The sequence below is a fragment of the Entelurus aequoreus genome, linkage group LG25, assembly GCF_033978785.1.
Source record: "Entelurus aequoreus isolate RoL-2023_Sb linkage group LG25, RoL_Eaeq_v1.1, whole genome shotgun sequence".
Lineage (NCBI taxonomy): Eukaryota > Metazoa > Chordata > Actinopteri > Syngnathiformes > Syngnathidae > Entelurus > Entelurus aequoreus.
The window spans coordinates 16,995,200-17,012,966 of NC_084755.1; positions in this window are offsets into that span (position 1 = coordinate 16,995,200).

The window sequence follows — 17,767 nt, forward strand, 5'->3', positions numbered from 1 at the left end:
GACGCAAAACAATCCAAAAGTAGTCAAACAAAAATGAGTAATATCAACAACAGTATCAACATTAATAAGAATTCCAACATAGCAGTGATTATAATTCCCTCATTTACATTATCATCATAGCCATTTATAAAAAAATAAAATAAAAATGAACAATGGTGTGACAACACATTGTGTCCAATATTTCCCACAAAGATAAAATAAGTCATATTTTAGGTTCATTTAATAGTTAAAACAAATGTAAATAATGGATCCCATATTCCAATATATGACTCATTATCTAAACTAAATGCATTTTTTTTCTACCGATATCATTTTATAACAAGTTAATTGCACAACACATCGGTAGCAGAACCAATGTTGTACTAATGGCGAGGCGTTAAGTCAGCCTGCATTAATACTTAGGAAAGTGTATCATTTATATTTTCATCAACGTTGTACTTTAAAAATGGTAATTCTTTGTATTTATTTTATTTGTTATTTATTTTGGTGAATGTAAGTATTTGTATGGAATTTTGTGTGTTAGCTGTAGCGAGTTGACTAACCCAGTTTGTAGCAGACCGAAGCCGGCTGCGATGCGTGAAAGATTGAGCTCTTTAACTAGTCCTACACCCCAGTTTACCGGACACCACACCTTAGTTATTATTATTATTATTAGCCTTTATTTAACCAGGTAAAATCCCATTGAGATCAAAGACCTCTTTTCCAAGGGAGACCTGGCCAAGAGGGCAGCAGCAAGGTTACATTAAAAACAGTAAACAAATACATAAAACATCACATTTACGACATTAAAACTTGCTCACATAACACATGTGCATACAGACAAGGTAGACTGCAGTCCTTTCACAGAAGCTTTAAACTCATTCAACGTAACAAGGGTTTGAAGTTTAATATTCGATTGTAGGTTATTCCAAGCCTTCGCTGCTGAAAACCTAAATGCTTTCTTGCCCAGTTCAGTTCTTACTTTGGGGACGACAAATTGCAGAACATTCATTGAACGAAGATTGTGACTTCCTTGTTTCTTTGTTAAAAGACAAGACAGATAAGATGGAGTGATACCCAGAATGGTTTTGTAGATGAAAACATACAAATGATTGAGGCGTCGAGCACATAAAGATGTCCAGTTAACCATTGAGTATAATACGCAATGGTGACTAAGGGGAGCGCAGTTGGTGATAAATCTCAGTGCACCGTGGTACACACTATCCAGCTTGTGGAGACAAACAGCAGTAGCATTCATGTACAACACATCTCCATAGTCAATAACAGGTAAGAATGTTGTTTCCACCAATTTCTGTTTCACAGTAAAAGAAAAGCAAGACTTGTTTCTATATTAAAATCCCAGTAAGTTTCAGTTTTTTTTACAACATACTGAATGTGCTCCTTAAAACTCAAGTGGTCATCAATTAAAAATCCTAAATATTTAAAAGCACATACTAACATAATTTGTTGCCCATTTCTTGTTAAAATGTTCTCACACAGTGCTGATCTTACAGTTTTTGATGTGGTAAAGAACATACACTTTGTTTTCTCTGCATTTAAAACCAGTTGAAGATAGCAAAGTTGTTCTTGTACTCTGTCAAATGCATGTTGTAGATATTTAAAGGCCTCAGCAGGAGTGGGTGCTGTACAGTATATGACAGTATCATCAGCATAGAAATGGAAAGTTGAGTTCGGAATATTCTGTCCAAGATTATTTATGTAAATAGTGAATAATAATGGGCCCAACACAGAACCTTGAGGGACACCCTTTTTCACTTGCAGTACGTCCGAGGAGGAACCTTCTATCTGAACAGCCTGAGTTCTACTTGTGAGGTAATTTGCAAACCATCCAACTGCTTGCTGAGAAAAACCAATAGCTGAAAGACGTTTGATTAAAATGACATGATCAACAGTATCAAATGCCTTTGAAAAGTCAATAAAGAGGGACAGACAGCACTGCTTCTTGTCAAGAGCTTCAGTTACATCATTTATAAACTTCATAGCAGCAGTAACAGTACTGTGATTTCTGCGAAAACCTGACTGAAATGGTGACAGGATAAAGTTGGTGTCCAAAAAGTCTTTTATCTGTTCACTGATAAGGGATTCAAGCACTTTTGCCAGAACAGAGAGTTTAGAGATCGGTCTGTAATTATTTAGATTACTAGGGTCACCTCCTTTTAATAGGGGGATTACAAGGGCAGATTTCCAATCCAAAGGGATTTCATTTGAAATTAGAGTAAGGTTAAAAATGTGAGTCAGTGGTTCAGCTATAATTTCAGCTGCCAACTTTAAAAAGATCGGCTCCAACTTATCTGAGCCAGCTGGCTTTCTAGGTTTAAGTTGCTTTAGAGCCCTCATGACCTCTGTTGTGGTAAAGGGTGTAAAGTTAAAAACCTGGGTATTTTCAACGGTTCTTTCCGGAGTTAGCGGAACTTCAGTAGAGTTGTCAGAATTGTAGAGAAAACCAGAGGAAATAAAATGATTATTAAAATGACTACCCATTTCTCTTCTGTCACTTACTCTGACACCATCAACAAGTATACTAGGTGGGAGATTGACTGAATTACAGCAGCCGGACAAAGATTTGATGATTTTCCAAAACTTCTTTGGGTGTTTGAGGTTTTCTGTTGTTGTGGAGAAATACAATTCTGATTTGACTTTCCGAATGAGAGAAGTAAATTGATTTCTTAATTGTCTAAAATTCAACCAATCCGCTTCTAACCCTGACTTGCGTGCCCTGGCCCAAGCAGCATTACGCTCATGCAATACATCTGACAGGTCCGATGTAAACCACTGATTGTCACGACCTTTAACCCTAAATTTTCTAAAAGGGGCATGTTTGTTCAATATACTCAAGAAGTTTTCGTGAAAATATTTCTAACCCAGTTCAACATTATCAAAAAGAGCAATTCTATCCCAATTAAATAGATGCAAGTCATGTAAAAAAGCTTGCATCTCAAATAATTTCATATTACGTTTTTCAACAAGACTAGGCTTGCTTTTAGGAATCCTTGTGTCTCGCACTACTGCAATCACACAATGATCACTCACATCATTAGGGAAAACACCAGATGCAACACATTTAAAGGGCATATTTGTTAGAATTAAGTCAATGAGTGTAGCTTTTTGAGGGCATTTAGGATTAGGTCTTGTAGCTGAGTTAATTAATTGTGTTAAATTTAGAGATTGATTGATTGATTGATTGAGAGTTTTATTAGTAGGTTGCACAGTGAAGTACATATTCCGTACAATTGACCACTAAATGGTAACACCCGAATACGTTTTTCAACTTGTTTAAGTCGGGGTCCACTTAAATTGATTCATGATACAGATATATACTATCATATATACTATCATCATAATACAGTCATCACACAAGATAATCACATTGAATTATTTACATTATTTACAATCAGGGGTGTGGAGGGAGGGAGGGGGGGGGGGGGTTCACACTGTGCTTTCAAAGAGTCAGACACAGATGTGAGCCAGTCCCAGTTCAGATCACCAACCATCACTATTTCATTGTATTTCAGTTGAGACAGAAGCTTCACAAGAGTAGATAGAGAATTACTAGGGGCAGATGGAGGCCTATAACACCCCACTACCATAATGTGGTGATTTCTAGCTAATTCAATTTCAAGTGCTAACAGTTCAAGTTCTTTACTTACTGATTCAGAGAGGACTAATTTAACATCAAACCTCTGCTTAATATATATGGCCACTCCGCCACCTTTTCTTTGTCGGTCAGTACGATAGACATTATAGCCATGAATGTAAATATCTTTATCAAGCACAGATTGTTTAAGCCAAGTCTCAGATAAGACTACAATATCAGCATTTGTTGAGTTTATCCAGATCTTTATCATATCAAGTTTAGGGAGTAAACTCCGAACATTGATATGAATAATCCCAAGACCAGATCTAGTTTTAAAATCCGCAGGTGTAAAACATTGTGTAGGTGTATCAGGGCCTGGATTAGTCTCAACATTTCCTGAGAGCAATAACAATAATATAACTAAACATTTGCGCTTAAAGTTACCATCTTTTGAGTCTCTTTAATCTGTGAAAGTAAGTGCTTATAATAGGGGAGGAGGCAGTTATGTTGACGTGATCTCTCAAAACAAGGAAACAATAAGAATGAATGGACACTACCATAGTATGCAGCCATTTTGTTTTGTCCAAAGTCACAGAAATCTTCAACTGAGATAAGGCCGAGGTTATTTTATAGTTGCCACTATGATGAAATATCAAATTATCAAAGTTGTCATCTTGAAGTAGCGTAGCTTGTAAGGGGGGGTGACCAGACCCATTTGGGACACCAGTAAAACCACACAAAAGTATAAAACACAATATAATGATTTGTGACATAGTGAGAGGAGAAGTTCCACTTGTTTTACCACTTTTGAAGATGTTAGCAGACAGGGCTGAAAGCTAGCAACCAAGGCCGATGGGTGGAAGCCCGTAGACAAAACCAATGGCTGGAGGCAAACAGCAGGCCGACTGTGGAGGGCCAGCAGCAGGCAGGCCAATGGTGAAAGGCCAGCAGCAGGCAGGCCGATGGTGGAATGGCTAGCAGCAGGCAGGCCGATGTTGGAATGGCTAGCAGCAGGCAGGCCGATGTTGGAAGGTTAGCAGGCAGGCCGATGGTGGAAGGCTAGCAGCAAGCAGGCCGATGGTGGAATGGCTAGCAGCAGGCAGGCCGATGGTGGAATGGCTAGCAGCAGGCAGGCCGATGGTGAAATGGCTAGCAGCAGGCAGGCCGATGGTGGAATGGCTAGCAGTAGGCAGGCCGATGGTGAAATGGCTAGCAGCAAGCAGGCCGATGGTGGAATGGCTAGCAGCAGGCAGGCCGATGGTGGAATGGCTAGCAGCAAGCAGGCCGATGGTGGAATGGCTAGCAGCAAGCAGGCCGATGGTGGAATGGCTAGCAGCAAGCAGGCCGATGGTGGAATGGCTGGCAGCAAACAGGCCGATGGTGGAATGGCTGGCAGCAAACAGGCCGATGGTGGAATGGCTGGCAGCAAACAGGCCGATTGTGGAATGGCTAGCAGCAAGCAGGCCGATGGTGGAAAGCTAGCAGCAGGCAGGCCGATGGTGGAATGGCTAGCAGCAAGCAGGCCGATGGTGGAATGGCAAGCAGCAAGCAGGCCGATGGTGAAAGGCTAGCAGCAAGCAGGCCGATGGTGGAATGGCTAGCAGCAAGCAGGCCGAGGATGGAAGGCCAGCAGCAGGCAGGCCGATGGTGGAATGGCTAGCAGCAAGCAGGCCGAGGATGGAAGGTTAGCAGCAGGCAGGCCGATGGTGGAAGGCCGATGGTGGAAGGCTAGCAGGCAGGCCGAGGGTGCTAGCTGTCTGCTACTGCTACCTGAACAGGTGGATTATAGGTAGGCCAAAGTCTATGGCAATCCAGTGACATTTGATGAGAAACTATCCACCAGAAATCCCACTCTGCAGATAATTTGTTTATCTTGCAGAGTACCACTCATTCAGACTAGAAACAATTAAAATCTCATACATAAAAACACAACAACTCAGACCTCAGGTAAGAACACACTGAACACAGAATAGACATGGCTGCCATCTTGGATTGTGATAGTCTGATCATAGCCATAGGGGACATAGGGACTCTATCACCCAGAACATACAGTTTAGTAAACCAGCCATAATTAAGTGTATTCCTAGTCTTAGGGAGCTAACTCGCAACAGGCCTAGTAAACACGTACGACAGGCTAACCGCACCACTAGCTATGTGAACATAGTTGTACACGTCAGCTCCAATGACACCAGAATGAGACAGTCAGAGATTACAAAGAGGAACACAGCTCTGATTTTTTATCTTGCTAGAAAGATGTCTCTGCATCAAGTACTTGTCTGTGGCTCCCTGTCTGTGAGAAGCAATGATGAGAGGTATAGCAGATTAGTCTCAATAATTGGCCCTCTTTCTGGGGCAAATCAAGCTTGCTGAGGAGGAACAGCCTTCACACTAACCTGGAAGGCGCCATCACTCTTCCCAGATATATAGATTACTATTTGAGTCACACTTGACTAACTACACTAGAGCAAGCTCAAACACAGGCAATTACAGTGTCTGTTAGCCCGGGTGAGGAGTCAGTTAAGCCAGAACTAACCAGCGCCAGGTTGGAAAATTCCTGCTCACACAGCATTTCTCTTAGAATAATACATAACTCACATAATGTTTTTTCTGTAATGACTGTGCCGGAGCTGAGCCAGAAGGCAAAGCTCTTGGTGTACCGAGCTATCTACATTCCTACTCTCAACTATGGTCATGAAGTGTGGGTCATGACAGAAAGAATAAGATCGTGGATACAAGCGGCCGAAATGAGTTTCCTCAGAAAGGTGGCTGGCATCTCCTTTAGAGATAGGGTGAGAAGTTCAGTCACCCGAGAGAGACTCGGAGTAGAGCCGCTGCTCCTTCGCTTGGAAAGGAGCCAGCTTAGGTGGTTCGGGCATCTCGTGCGGATGCCTCACGAGCGTCTCCCTAGGGAGGTCCTCGTTGCACGTCCCACTGGGAGGAGACCCCGCGGTAGGCCAAGGACCAGATGGGGGGATTACATCTCCTCTCTGGCCTGGGAATGCTTCGGGATTCCCCAGGAGGAAGTCGCTAATGTTGCTCTGGAGAGGGAAGTCTGAGGGTCTCTGCTGGAGCTGTTGTCCCTGCAATCCGATTCTGGATAAGTGGTTGAAGATGGATGGATGGATGGATGGATGGACTGTGCCGGAGGTGAACATGCATTCTACTGAGGTGGCAAATTATGACGCGTTCAATCTATTGCAGCACCAAGCGAACAATCTCAAGATCTCCACCATATCAATTCCTAGATATGATCAAAGTAATTTAATGTTTTGTAATAATGTAACGTTATTAATATCAGTACCACAGATGCCATTAACAAAAATGCCTCAAAACAGCCCACTATCTATAATATGGGCTTTTTAAACATCAGATCATTGTCTCCCAAAACGTTATTAGTTAATGAGGTCATTAGAGACAACAATCTTAACATCATTGGTCTCAGTGAAACTTGGCTAAAACCAGATGATTTTTCCCGCTTAACGAGGCATCTCCTCCTAACTATACAAATGCACATATTGCTCGTCCCCTTAAAAGGGTGCACTAATATCCAATGAAAACCTTAACCTTAGCCCTAACCTATGTAATAAATAAATAAAACCTGCCCATTGTACAGCACTTTGGCTACCCCTGTGGTAAATTTTAAATGTGCTTTATAAATAAAATTGATTTGATTTGATTTAATTTGATTAAATATAAATCATTTCGAGTGCTTACAATGAGGTCTGTCACACCGCTACCTCTCTATCTGGCTATTATGTATCGCCCCCCTGGGCCCTATCCAGACGTTATCAGTTAATTGTCAAGAGTTTGTCGCTGATCTAGTGACGCACGCAGATAATATAATTATAATGTGGGATTTTAATATCCATATGAATACCCCGTCAGACCCTCCGTGCGTGGCGCTCCAGACTATAATTGATAGCTGTGGTCTTACACAAATAATAAATGAACTCACGCATCGCTAATGATTACTCACTGCAGACTTCATGAGAGACAACTAATAAAACATCACATACTGTACTATGTCTGTTGTCACTGGGATGCATAATTCATAATGGGTGAATGTGGAAATAGTGTCAAAACGCTTTGAGTACCCTGAAGGTAGAAAAGCACTATACAAGTATAACTCATTTAATCCTTGAGAAGAAAAAAGTCGGGCGAAACTAAGCGTCTTTTCGGGTCTTTTTTCGCCATTACCGTGTATAAATTGGCTGTCAAAGTTTACTAACTTCTCGGTTTATGTCCACATCCTCCTATTGCCCAGGTGAGAGGTATGATTTATAATCTAGAATCAACTTTCACCTGGTCATAGGCGAAAAAGCAGCTCACCAGCTCATAATGTCAATACAGCTAGTTACCTCTTTCTAATAAATGCGTCCCGAAATGTAGGTCTTTAACGTTAGCGCTTATAAAAACAATATCACTCATAGTTGGTCAATATTCAGGTCATAAAATGTAAATGGAGTATTGTTTGCACTTTTTAGATATTTTTTTATTAGGTGAAACAGATGCAATAGACGTAATGACGTCATGGCTCCTATTGGCTCCATTGTAAGCTGACTTTTATTTACGTTTTATAATGCATTGAAAAAAAACAAAGTATACGTTCTTGTCTCTCATAAGGATTGTGAATTACAGAAAATAATCCCCAAAAGTGCAATTCGCCCTTAAAGTACCAGTAGAGTGGAAAAACAAGTTGACTTTACATGCTTAATTGTATCATTGTATCCATTAAACCATATCCAATTGTATTTACAATCCGCAAAGTATGTGTAAACACCATCTAAACATCACAAAATGCCACAAATTCAGTTAGCCATTTTGAATATTCCGCTCCAAATATCTTCAGGAATTTCCATAGTTTCTAGGTCACTGTACTAACGCCTCTGCACTCTGACCATATTATCAGATCAGTCATACTGGAAATATGCAAACATTGGAACGAGATGTTTTATGTAATGATAGAGTTTATCATTCACAATCCTTATGTAAGTCAAGAACACATATGCTTGGCTTTTTTATGCATTCTAAATCGTAAATAAATAGTTAACAATTGAGTCAACAAAACGAGGGTCCTCTATTCATAACATAACATAATTGTATCATTGTATCCATTAAACCATATCCAATTGTATTTACAATCCGCAAAGTATGTGTAAACACCATCTAAACATCACAAAATGCCACAAATTCAGTTGGCCATTTTGAATATTCCACTCCAAATATCTTCAGGAATTTCCATAGTTACATAACATAAGATCATTATCTTCCAAAACGTTATTAGTTAATGAAGTCATTAGAGACAACAAACTTGACGTCGTTGGTCTCGCCGAGACCTGGCTCAAACCAGATGATTTTTTTGCGCTAAATGAGGCATCTCCTCCTAACTATACCAATACGCATGTTGCCCGACCTCTTAAAAGGGGAGGGGGTGTCGCACTAATATACAATGAAAACTATAATCTTACACCTAACCTAAATAATAAATATAACTCGTTTGAGGTGCTCACTTTGAGGTTTGTCACACCGCTGCCTCTCCACCTGGCTGTTATCTACCGCCCCCCTGGGCCCTATTCGGACTTCATCAGTGAATTCTCAGAGTTTGTTGCTGATCTAGTGACGCACGCCGACAATATAATCATAATGGGGGACTTTAATATCCATATGAATACCCCATCGGACCCTCCATGCGTGGCGCTCCAGACTATAATTGATAGCTGTGGTCTTACACAAATAATAAATGAACCCACGCATCGCAACGGTAATACGATAGATCTAGTGCTTGTCAGGGGTGTCACCACCTCTAAAGTTACGATACTCCCGTACACTAAAGTAATGTCCGATCATTACCTTATAAAATTCGAAGTTCTGACTCATTGTCAACAAACTAATAATAATAATAATAACTACTATAGCAGCCGCAACATTAATGCTGCCACAACGACGACTCTTACTGACCTACTGCCTTCGGTAATGGCACCATTCCCAAATTATGTGGGCTCTATTGATAACCTCACTAACAACTTTAATGACGCCCTGCGCAACACCATTGATAGTGTAGCACCGCTAAAGCTAAAAAGGGCCCCTAAAAGGCGTACCCCATGGTTTACAGAAGAAACTAAAGCCCAGAAATTATCATGTAGAAAGCTGGAACGCAAATGGCGTGCGACTAAACTTGAGGTTTTCCATCAAGCATGGTGTGATAGTTTAATAACTTATAAACGCATGCTTACCTCAGCTAAAGCTAAATATTACTCAAATCTCATCCACCTCAACAAAAATGATCCTAAATTTCTGTTTAGTACAGTAGCATCGCTAACCCAACAAGGGACTCCTCCCAGTAGCTCCACCCACTCAGCAGATGACTTTATGAATTTCTTTAATAAGAAAATTGAAGTCATTAGAAAAGAGATTAAAGACAATGCATCTCAGCTACAACTGGGTTCTATTAACACAGATACGACTGTATATACGACGGATACCGCCCTCCAAAATAGTTTCTCTCTCTTTGATGAATTAACATTGGAGGAATTGTCAAAATGTGTAAATGGGACAAAACAAACAACATGTTTACTAGACCCAATTCCTGGGAAACTTATCAAGGAGCTTTTTGTATTATTAGGTCCATCTGTGTTAAATATTATAAACTTATCACTTTCCTCTGGCACTGTTCCCCTAGCATTCAAAAAAGCGGTTATTCATCCTCTACTCAAAAGACCTAACCTCGATCCTGATCTCCTGGTAAACTACCGGCCGGTGTCCCACCTTCCGTTTATCTCGAAAATCCTCGAAAAAATTGTAGCACAGCAGCTAAATGAACACTTAGTGTCTAACAATCTCTGTGAACCTTTTCAATCCGGTTTCAGGGCAAATCACTCTACGGAGAAAGCCCTCGCAAAAATGACTAATGATCTATTGCTAACGATGGATTCTGATGCGTCATCTATGTTGCTGCTTCTTGATCTTAGCGCCGCTTTCGATACTGTTGATCATAATATTTTATTAGAGCGTATCAAAACGCATATTGGGATGACAGATTTAGCCTTGTCTTGGTTTAACTCTTATCTTACTGACAGGATGCAGTGTGTCTCCCATAACAATGTGACCTCGGACTATGTTAAGGTAACGTGCGGAGTTCCCCAGGGTTCGGTTCTTGGCCCTGCACTCTTTAGTATTTACATGCTGCCGCTAGGTGACATCATACGTAAATACGGTGTTAGCTTTCACTGTTATGCTGATGACACCCAACTCTACATGCCCCTAAAGCTGACCAACACGCCGGGTTGTAGTCAGCTGGAGGCGTGTCTTAATGAAATTAAACAATGGATGTCCGCTAACTTTTTGCAACTCAACGCTAAGAAAACGGAAATGCTGATTATCGGTCCTGCTCAACACCGACATCTATTTAATAATACCACCTTAACATTTGACAACCAAACAATTACACAAGGCGACTCGGTAAAGAATCTGGGTATTATCTTCGACCCAACTCTCCCGTTTGAGTCACACATTAAGAGTGTTACTAAAACGGCCTTCTTTCATCTCCGTAATATCGCTAAAATTCGTTCCATTTTGTCCACAAGCGATGCTGAGATCATTATCCATGCGTTCGTTACATCTCGTCTCGATTACTGTAAAGTTTTGTTTTCGGGCCTCCCTATGTCTAGCATTAAAAGATTACAGATGGTACAAAATGCGGCTGCTAGACTTTTGACAAAAACAAGAAAGTTTGATCATATTACGCCTATACTGGCTCACCTGCACTGGCTTCCTGTGCACCTAAGATGCGACTTTAAGGTTTTACTACTTACGTATAAAATACTACACGGTCAAGCTCCTGCCTATCTTGACGATTGTATTGTACCATATTTCCCGGCAAGAAATCTGCGTTCAAAGAACTCCGGCTTATTAGTGATTCCCAGAGCCCCAAAAAAGTCTGCGGGCTATAGAGCGTTTTCTATTCGGGCTCCAATACTATGGAATGCCCTCCCGGTAAAAGTTAGAGATGCTACCTCAGTAGAAGCATTTAAGTCTCATCTTAAAACTCATTTGTATACTCTAGCCTTTAAATAGACTCCCTTTTTAGACCAGTTGATCTGCCGTTTCTTTTCTTTTCTACTCTGCTCCCAACCCGGGGTGGACCGCTAGCCTGTCCATCAGATGGGGACATCTCTACGCTGCTGACCCGTCTCCACTCGGGATGGTTCCTGCTGGCCCACTATAGACTGGACTTTCGCTGATATGTTGGACTTTCACAATATTATGTCAGACCCACTCGACATCCATTGCTTTCGGTCTCCCCTAGAGGGGGGTGTTATCCACATATGCGGTCCTCTCCAAGGTTTCTCATAGTCATTCACATTGACGTCCCACTGGGGTGAGTTTTCCTTGCCCGTATGTGGGCTCTGTACCGAGGATGTCGTTGTGGCTTGTACAGCCCTTTGAGACACTTGTGATTTAGGGCTATATAAATAAACATTGATTGATTGATTGATTGATATTCGTGATGACGTGAAAATTCACCAAATATGAGTGATATTGTTATTATTAGCGCCAATAGCTTCAATAGACGCCATTCTATTGAAGCTATTACCACTCTATTGGTACTTAAAGGATTTTCTTTGGCCTGGTTACTAGTTTTTACATTGACACCGATGCTGTTATGTTAGTGTGTTTTGGTGATCACCCCTAACAACACCACTAATGAGTTTAACATAAAAAAACATTACGAAAAGTTGAAATACGCTTTTCACTGTGTGCATGTGTTTGACCTAGTGTTGTCCCGATATCAATATTTTGGTACCGGTACCAAAATTGTTTCGATACTTTTCTAAATAAAGGGGACCACAAAAAATTGCATTATTGGTCTAATTTTAACAAAAAATCTTACGGGACACATATTTTTTTTATTGCAAGTTTGTCCTTCAATAAAATAGTGAACATACAAGACAACTTGTCTTTTAGTAGTAAGTAAACAAACAAAGGCTCCTAATTTAGTCTGCCGACATATGCAGTGACATATTGTCATTTACCATTCTTTTATTTTGTCAAAATTGGTGGTAGAAAATTAATTATTAATTTACTTGTTCATTTACTGTTAATATCTGCTTACTTTCTCTTTTAACTTGTTCTATCTGCACTTCTGTTAAAATGTAATAATCACTTATTCTTCTGTTGTTTGGATACTTTACATTAGTTTTGGATGATACCACGAATTTGGGTATCAATCCGATACCAAGTCGTTACAGGATCATACAATGGTCATATTCAAAGTCCTCATGTGTCCAGGGACGTATTTCCTGAGTTTATAAACATAATATAAAGGAAAAGAAAACGAAAGAAGATTTTGTGATGCCAAAAAATATCGACGTAGTCATAGTAGTATCGACTAGATCAGGGGTCGGCAACCCAAAATATTGAAAGAGCCATATTGGACCAAAAATACAAAAACAAATCTGTCTGGAGCCGCAAAAAATTAAAAGCCATATTACATACAGATAGTATGTCATGAGATATACATTTAATTAAGAGGACTTAAAGGAAACTAAATTACCTCAAATATACCTACAAATGAGGCATAATGATGCAATATGTACATACAGCTAGCCTAAATAGCATCGATTAGCTTGCAGTCATTCAGTGACCAAATATGCCTACTAAGCACTCCACACAAGTCAATAACATCAACAAAACTCACCTTTGTGCATTCATGCACAACGGTAAAAGTTTGGTGGACAAAATGAGACAGAAAAAGAAGTGGCATAGAACACGTCCTAGAAAGTCGGAGAAAGTTATACATGTAAACAAACTACGGTGAGTTCAAGGACTGCCAAAATTAGTAGGACAAAACGGCGCTCACCAAATACTCGAATCAGTGAAGCATGTTTAATACAACAGTGTGCTTTATAACAATTAAGGAGGTTTGTGTCATGTTTGTCCTCCTACAGAAACCATATTAACACAAAAAATATATATTTTTTCCCTCATCTTTTTCCATTTTTCATACATTTTTGAAAAATCTCCAGAGAGCCACTAGGGCGGCGCTAAAGAGCCGCGGGTTGCCGACCCCCGGACTAGATAAACTGCTGTACTTGGTATCATTACAGTGGATGTTAGGTGTAGATCCACCAATGGCGTTTGTTTACATTTTGACGCCGGTGAGCTACGGTGTGTAGTGAAGCATGTTTAGCTATTCCTCGTCCTGCAGGGATGATACTTGTAAGAAACTTACTTTATTTGTCGCCATGGAGGCGAGGATTAGTGATTTAGAAGTAGCTATAACACTGCCGACTGGGGCTGGATTTTAGCGTTTCAGTGTTATAACTTCACGTAGCGTCAGTTCTCCCTTTTCTGCCTACACACTGTTTCTGCTTGTAAGTACTCTGTGATTGTGTGCTGCCGAACATGCTCCTCTGCTCGTAAACCAGCAATGAGACAACGTGACGACGATGGGGGTGGACCGGTACTTTTCAGAGGCGGTATAGTACCGAATATGATTCATTAGTATCGCGGTACTATACTAATAGTCGGACCATTTGCATACAATCATAATTGGCCATCGTGCAGGTGATACATCACAGTAGGTGCAATGGGGACCAGGAGGGGGTAAGGTGTGTGGCAACCATGAGAACTTCCCCTCCCCGCGCCCCCTCCTCTTCTTCGCTCTCTTTTTTGGCGTAGTTGCGCCGCTCTGCAGGATGGCCGCCCCCCTGCAGCTTAAGCCTCTGTCTCTTTTTGTCCCCGGCACAACAGCCTGTGGCATTCCATGGCAGCAAATCTGGCTGTGCTGTCACATGGGAGAGATTAGCCAAACTAAGACCTCAATAGAATGCTCACTTTACTCGCCTCCGCGCCCAAACACCCCAATTTAACCGTTCCCTGTCTAGACAGGAGTGCAAAGCAATAATTATCGGCGTTATTAAGACTTATATGCAATGTTTTTTTTTGGGGGGTACTGTCACATTCCTGGTGGCACACATGCGCTGCCCAGAGACCAGCCTCACTTCTTGCTGCCACCGCCACTTCCTGTGTGGGCGTGTTGAGTGGATTATCTTGGATTTCTAATACATTTTTATCAGTAGCATGTGCTTTCTTGTGCCCTCGAGCACCTCCGGTCGCAGCATCCCCCCCCCCGCGCCATTGCGGAATATATCTTTATGTGGTTAATGTCGGAGGAAGATGTTCCTGGAAGGGACCTCGGATGAACTAGGACAGGGACGGGGGGATTTGAGGAGTAGATGCGGGGGCGGTGCAAGACATCTGAGTGCATTTACAGACAAAAGATGGAAACACATATGGTTCATGTTTGTAGCATGTCCGACACACGCACTTTTTATGAGACCCCTCCGGCCTCATTTGCATATTCATGTCCAAATGACAATCAGATTACCAGATACATTCTCTGCTCATGTTCTTAAATGGGTTTATGTTTAATGCGCCGAGGGGATAGATTAAACATTTTACAAGACTTCAGACGATTGCACCAGTTATTGATTGACTTCATATTTTGCAGAGTTGACAATAGAAACATGTATTTGTACATTATTGCCAAACGTCATTAGTATGCACTAGTGTTGTCTCAATACCAATATTTTGGTACCGGTACCAAAATTATTTCGATACTTTTCGGCACTTTCAGTACTTTTCTAAATAAAGAGGACCACAAAAAATTGCATTATTGGCTTTATTTAACAAAAAAATCTTAGGGTACATTAAACATATGTTTGTTATTGCAAGTTTGTCCTTAAATAAAATAGTGAACATACTTGACAACTTGTCTTTTAGTAGTAAGTAAACAAACAAAGGCTCCTAATTTAGTCTGCTGACATATGCAGTAACATATTGTGTCATTTATCATTCTATTATTTTGTCAAAATTGGTGGTAGAAAATGAATTATTAATTTACTTGTTCATTTACTGTTAATATCTGCTTACGTTCTCTTTTAACATGTTCTATCTACACTTCTATTAAAATGTAATAATCACTTATTCTTCTGTTGTTTGGATGCTTTGCATACATTTCGGATGATACCACACATTTAGGTATCAATCCAATACCAAGTCGTTTCAGCAGGGGTGTCCAAACTTTTTCCACTGAGGGCCGCAAATGGAAAAATTAAAGCATGTGGGGGCCATTTTGATATTTTTAATTTTCAAACCATAACAAAATATATGCATTGTTTTATTTATTTTACCTTTAGGGGTCCCGGGGACCATAAAGGGTCTAAGTCATTAAAATGTTACAAATAAGTCAGATTATTATTTTTTTTATTATTATTTAGCGCTTACAGTAAATCTCTATATCAACTTCAAGTTGATATAAAGTAATACAAATTTAAAAATTTTTTTTATGGCTTTTCTGTCAAAAACAACTTAGTTTTTTTATAGTAAAACTGAAATATGCAGTATTTAGTAATTAGAGCCCTAAAAGATCAATAATGCAGGACATCATTGATTTTAATTATTTCATATTTTTGAGTAATCACAGTGAAAAGATAAATAAAAAATCACTAAATATATTTGGGATCCAAAAGGTGCCCCACTCATAAAGTGATACATTTTTATTAGGTTTTTCTTTTACTTTCAACACTTAAGTTACGAGATCAACTTCAGATATATCTGTCGATTTTATGCTGGAACTATTATTTTGTTTGTTTTATGCGCTTTTGTCAAAGAAAACTTTGTTTTTATATGGCAACTACACAATATATGCAATATTTACCACATAAAACATTTTAAAGTGAAATATTTGAAGTAATTGGAGCCCTGAAAATAATTCATTATAACATGGATTTTTTGTCATTATTTTTTTTTTTGAGCAATGGCAAAAAAAGAAAAATGAAGAAAGACAAAAGAAAAAAAAAGCCTGCATTGCAGCTTTTGTGTCAACATTGCAACTTTTTCTCGTTAGATTTCACCTCATTCCACTTTTTTTAATGTTCTTTTTTAATTTTACAATAGTATTTCCAGAATGTGTGGCGGGCCGGTAAACAATTAGCTGCGGGCCACAAATGGCCCCCGGGCCGCACTTTGGACACCCCTGCGTTACAGAATCATACATTGGTCATATTCAAAGTCCTCATGTGTCCAGGGACATATTTCCTGAGTTTATAAAAAATAATATACATTTTAAAAAAAACGAAAGAAGTTGTGTCATATTTCCACTGACACAACAGTGGAAAACACTCAAACAATCAATGAAGTTGGCACGTTGTGTAAATCGTAAATAAAAACAAAATACAATGATTTGCAAATCCTTTTCAACTTATATTCAATTGAATAGCCTACAGAGACGAGATACTTAATGTTCGAACTGCGAAACGTTATTTTTTGCAAATATAAGCTCATTTGGTATTTGATGCCTGCAACATGTTACAAAAAAGCTGGCACAAGTGGCGAAAAAGACTGAGAAAGTTGAGATATGCTCATCAAACACTTATTTGGAACATCCCACAGGTGAACAGGCTAATTGGGAACAGGTGGGTGCCATGATTGGGTATAAAAGCAGCTTCCATGAAATGCTCAGTCATTCACAAACAAGGATGGGGCGAGGGTCACCACTTTGTGAACAAATGCGTGAGCAAATTGTCGAACAGTTTAAGAACAACATTTCTCAATGAGCTATTGCAAGGAATTTAGGGATTTCACCAACCATGGTCCGTAATATCATCAAAGGGTTAGGAGAATCTGGAGAAATCACTGGTTTGATATTACCTTCGATCCCTCAGGCGGTACAGCATCAAAAAGCGACATCAGTGTGTAAAGGATATCGCCACATGGGCTCAGGAACACTTCAGAAAGCCACTGTCAGCAACTACAGTTGGTCGCTACATCTGTAAGTGCAAGTTAAAACTCTACTATGCAAAGCCAAAGCTATTTATCAACAACACCCAGAAACGCTGCCGGCTTCGCTGAGCCCGAGTTCATCTAAGATGGACTGATGCGAAGTGGAAAAGTGTTCACACGGTGACGAGTCCACATTTCAAATCGTTTTTGGAAACTGTGGACATCGTGTCCTCCAGAACAAAGAGGAAAAGAACCATCCGGGTTGTTATAGGCGCAAAGTTCAAAGGCCAGCATCTGTGATGGTATGGGGGTATTTTCTTAAGCATCTCTTCTCGTCAGTTGACCCATTTCTTATGGGAAACATGAAAATGTAACCATTAGGCGTAGGCTATGGATTAATCCTAACGC